This window comes from Dreissena polymorpha, chromosome 5 (assembly GCF_020536995.1).
Source record: "Dreissena polymorpha isolate Duluth1 chromosome 5, UMN_Dpol_1.0, whole genome shotgun sequence".
NCBI lineage: Eukaryota > Metazoa > Mollusca > Bivalvia > Myida > Dreissenidae > Dreissena > Dreissena polymorpha.
Genome location: NC_068359.1, coordinates 125,634,614 through 125,639,872, shown reverse-complemented (window position 1 = coordinate 125,639,872; position 5,259 = coordinate 125,634,614). Strand labels below are relative to the sequence as shown.

The 5,259-nt window shown below is 33.5% G+C and overlaps 1 long non-coding RNA gene across 1 annotated transcript; it reads left to right on the top strand.

Annotated features, from left to right (window-relative positions):
• The first annotated feature begins 3,054 nt into the window (after positions 1–3,054).
• LOC127881474 (uncharacterized) lies at positions 3,055–3,605 on the top strand. Its single transcript, XR_008050053.1, has 2 exons — positions 3,055–3,139; positions 3,437–3,605. It is a non-coding gene; the product is annotated as an uncharacterized LOC127881474 (long non-coding RNA).
• Positions 3,606–5,259: the final 1,654 nt, after the last annotated feature.

The window sequence follows — 5,259 nt, the reverse complement described above, 5'->3', positions numbered from 1 at the left end:
ATGTGTTTTAACCTTATCCATGTGACATTCTCACGAAAAATGTCCACGAAATATGTTTATTTCCTGTTTATTTAGATGAACTGTTCTTTAAAATGATGTGTGTTTTGTGTGTACTTAAACGCATGCTGTTATTTTATATGCATTTTTATATGCATGTTAACGACGATGAGCTTCACATGCTTTAGTCAAAAATAAACTATTGTGTTCTGTTCTGTCATAGCTAAGTAGCCTGAGATGAAAATTCACCAAGTTGAATTATTTAGTTCGTAACGATGATGAGTAGAATTGTGTGTCCTTTGTTTGTATCTGACAATTACTGAATACCAATTCAATCTGGTGTAGATGTGTCTTGGGTTTCGAGTGTTTAATGTTTTGGCGCGGGTTATCAAAGCTCCAATGTTGTGTAAAATTATAAATGCGTTAGTTTGCTTTATTTCCCTAGCATTAAGACCTTGTGCAGTGACCTCTGTTGATTAAATGGAATCATTATTCAATTTAAAGCTTGACAATACTTTCATCCATTCGGTATGTTTTTTTATTAAAAATAATAAAGAATCAATATATGCTTCTATTGGCTGATACAATTGTTCAAGCTTATTTACCTATTTTTAGAGCTTATTGATGGATTGTGGTGTGAAAACAATACTTGATTAATTATTGTGCGTAATGTCATGTACATGTAAAAATTAAACAATTACATTAATGTTAGTATCACAATATTGTACCGTACATGTATTCATCTCTTTTAAGAACGAAATAAAAGTTGTCATTGAAAGCACTCATAAGGCAGCGCCACTCGTGCAAATATCGATGAACAGTGGTGAAACAAAACTTTGTCTTTCACATCGATGAACAGTGGTGAAACAAAACGTTGTCTTTCACCAAACTCATCTTATAAATAAGCGTTTTCTTTGCGTACTTCTTATCTAGAACCTTTGAGTTCCTAGTAGAAAAACATAAGAATATCAAATCTAATATCATCCACATTACTAGTGTCGCCTTTAAATATTTATGCCAAGGTCACCGCTGCATAGTCGATATGGTGTCCGCCTAGCGACCATGAGGTCACTTGCTCGATCCCAATTGTTGGAACGTTCTTTAGATCTCCACCAAAGACACAAAGAAACCAAGTGCTGGTCCTACCCAGGAAACGCACGTGAGAGCGTTTCAAAAATCCACACGCTTTTGATTAAATCGAGCTAAAATGAATACGTCTAAAACTAAATTAAAATCTAATCTATGTTTACGCCAACCATTTGATTGTTTTTAATGCTGTTTATACCCTGTAGGTAACATTGTGATGGATTCTGTGAGGCACAAAGACGCCGGGATTATCGATGCGTTTTATCTAACTTGAAAAAAAATGTGCCTTTTCCTGTTATTGTATTATGATTAGTTGAGAGACTAAAGTAATCTTTTTTTAATTTTGAAGATGATTTAAAGAAATATAAGAGCATGCAAATATTCCCGTTGTGTTATTTATATGACTTTGGTTAAGTACAGATTACCCCTTGTGGTATACTTCGAATACTTGATTTCGAATCGGTTCAATACAATACTTATAAGATATATGTACAGTACACGTGTAATGTCTATACCGTTTATTAAACAATGTGAACCGATATATGTATGATAAAATTGACCAGTCGCCAACTCCGCCCACATTTTTCGATCAGCCAATCAGATATCGATTTTTCACACACCCCTCAGCAACGCTTATCTGGCCGCCATTTCGTCCGACAAACAAAGCATGTTGTACATATGGAATGGACGTAATTTTTAGATGGGCGCTTTAGCGCCCGTCTAAAGTGCTTAGTGTGAAATTCAGGTCGATGCGGCCTAGGTATGATTAACCCAATACTCGCTTGCGTATCCGCGCAAGAAAGAGTTGTATACTTTATGCAAGAGGTTTGAGTTCTCCAATTATGTGTATTCACAAATGGAAACATTATATTAATATCGTGTTACATTCAATATTTTCGAACGGTGTTTTATAGAAAAGAATCAATAAACAATGATCGTATTGTACGTGTCGCGGAGGAGATTGTTTATGAATGATTAAATAGTTCACTTTCTGCTGCGTGTGCGTGACGTAGTATTTTCGCTCAGCTCATTCATAAATATGAGGCTGGCGATAAAGAAAGGGGAGTCCGTGTGAGAATAACGCAGTAGTATAAGGTTACGCTTGTTTATATTCACAGGTCTCAATTAATAATACGTTGACCACGAGTTCAACAATTATTACAGGGATACGATAGACAACATACACAAATGTTTCATTATCGCTGAAACTGTTAAAAAACATTTAAATATAACAATAATATTCTCTAAAAAATGTAATCTTGCTGTTTTGAAATAATGTTTGGAATTTTGTTTTCTAAATAACTTAATTCAAAACAAAAGTTTAATTATAGTGTTTTTTACTTGTTAGTCGCATATTTACCGCATTATAATGTGTGTTATAATAGGCAAACCATACATTAGTAAAATTCAATCTGCCTTCGCACATAGAAGGAATGGGTCAATTAGGTGCTGCGTTTCCTTTGCTTACTTCAGTTAGAGGTCAATTATTTACGTAATAGCAATCACAAGGCTCCGACTTCAAATGATTTGCGGAGCGTTCTTACATAATAAAAGTCGTAGTCGCATGGTATTTGCGTTTTGCGTCCTATTTGGTCACGTGGTTCTTTTTCCCGGTTGTTTTGGCATTCATGATATGAGGCTATTAATAGATGCGCCTGTCGATAAACAAAGGAAAGTTTACGGGTTATAACAACGCAATAGGTAACGCTCTCGCATACAACTCAATGACGTACTACAGGTCGTAAATTGAGAGATTCGGGAAAAAGTTGACGCTTATTTATATTCTCAAATTATAAAACGTTGAACATAAGTTCAACAATAACTTCAGCGATACGATAGACAAAAAAAAGTTTCATAATTGCTAAACCCGAATATAACAAACAATTTATAATAATAATACGAATGCAATTGAACTTTTCGACATTATTTTAAGGGTGGATTAAGTGAGGTCGGGGGGGGGGGGGGGGTACTCGATCCTCTACTGCAGTGCGTCTGCATAGAGTTCTGTGTTGATGCAATTATAATTTCCCAATAATTTGCAGATATAACTTATATGGTATGATTTTTTTGTAATTTGTTATTAGCTTAGTATCTTTGATTCAATTGTAGTTCATGTTTATGCTTTATTTTGATTTTATTGTGTTTAAAGTAGGTAAAAACGAAACATGCCAAAAGCGGGTGGGGTATGGAAAAATATATTATTTGTTAAGTTTGGGCAAATTAGAAGTTTGATTACCTTTGGTAAAATACTTTTCTTTGAAAAGAACAATTATTTCAAAACAGATAACTATGCTGTCTTTAAATGTTATTGAATGGTTTATTGTTATAACTTATAGAAACCTTTTTTTTTCAGGAACATCACAGTGTCAACAGAAGTCAGAAACTGGAATACTGTATCTCATTCTGCATGAAGCTCAAGAATTCTACACCTGGAATGTTATTAATTCTTGCAATTAATATTATACATCACCACAGTTACATAACTATCTTCTTTGGAAAAAATAAAATAAAGATACTTCAAATGTGTGTCTACTTCATACCATTACATTAAAAAATATCCTACACATTCAGAAATATAATAAAATGGATGGTGGTTTAAGTTGCTGAACATCCAATGTTGTCATGTAGTCATTTAACATAACATGTGATGTGTTGACATGACTATTAACACTGCTAAGAAAACATTTACTTCGAATTAAATAAAGTGTCCCTGGTCAAATGTCCATTGGCTAAATATCCATCTTGGTGAAACTTTCAGCAGTATCACAGTCATCCTTAACTGGTTGTTTGTTGGGCTATCCCCATTAACTACCCGTCATGGCAGATTTGTTCAAAACAAGACAAGTATCAATGTTTGAAGAATTGTTATTGCTTTCACAGTCTTGACGCTAACCCCTAGCCCAACAGCCCGGGGCTAGTGAAATGTATTAAATTTGGGCTATTAAAATTTCCTGAGTCATATAGTCGGGCTAGTGGGTATTTTAATCTGTTCTATTAATGCATAAAGATTCAGGCTATTTGTTCAAAAATGCTTAAGTGAAGACTGCTTGTATATCCTGGTTAGTCTGAGACATTCCAACAAGCAATTACTGTGACAGTCCAAATACTTGCTCATTAAAGTGTGTATAAAATTTACAGGAGCTTGTTTGTGTGTGTTTGGTACAAGCTCATCTAAAAAACTGATTCACTATTTATAGTTTTTAACTTAATAGAAGTAAAACCTGACTGTAAAATGAATACTATCATTATAAAGATTTTGTTGTTGGGATGAAATATTATAAATTGTAATCTCTATGATTAACACAGAAAACATGAACCCAACGCTAATTCCTGTTGATGTAGCAGAGCCAAATGACCTGGAAGTATAGATGGTTAATGGATGATGTTCCTTATGAAAGTACTAGTAGGTACTAGTTGGTTTGTCTGTTTGATACATCTAATAGTATATTTAATTTTTTTCATTAATAATATGGGGTTAACTTAGTTATCCTGCTCAGTGGTTGAATCTTCAGGAAATGTTAACATAAGCACATACATTGTATTTGATACATGTATGTCGGTGACCCTCGACTGCAATTTGGGTTACAGACAGGGTAGCCTAAGGTGTAATTATTTCTAAGAGATGAACCCGAGTTGAGGCTTAAACTTACCAACCCATGAGCGAGTCAGAGATCAGCACTCTACCGGTTTAGCTGGCCGGGGTAAGCTGTCGGTCAAAAGCTATTCATAGCTTAAGTTATAATGTTTGTATACCATACCGACAATAAATAAATAATGATTTGATTTGATTTGGGGGACTTACTTTTGCTTAATAATGATCTTAAATAATATTATAGTTGTCAACAATATGATTTTTATGTATTTTAAAAACACAACAAGTTAGGCTTGCAACAGAACTAATAAAAATATATGGATTATTATACAATTTACAAATCAAACATATTCAACTTAAATTAGGCTTGCAACAGAACTAATAAAACTATATAGATTATTAATTTATTATACAATTTACAAATCAAACATATTTAACAATAAAGTAGTCTTAGGTTTACTGAAATGTGCAAATACAAATTGGTTTTTATTTCTGAAAATTTAGAAAAATGAGCTAATATAACTTGCACTCAAAAATTATAAGAGTCTGGAGTTGTTTTAATTTCTGACAGGTTTCTGCACACC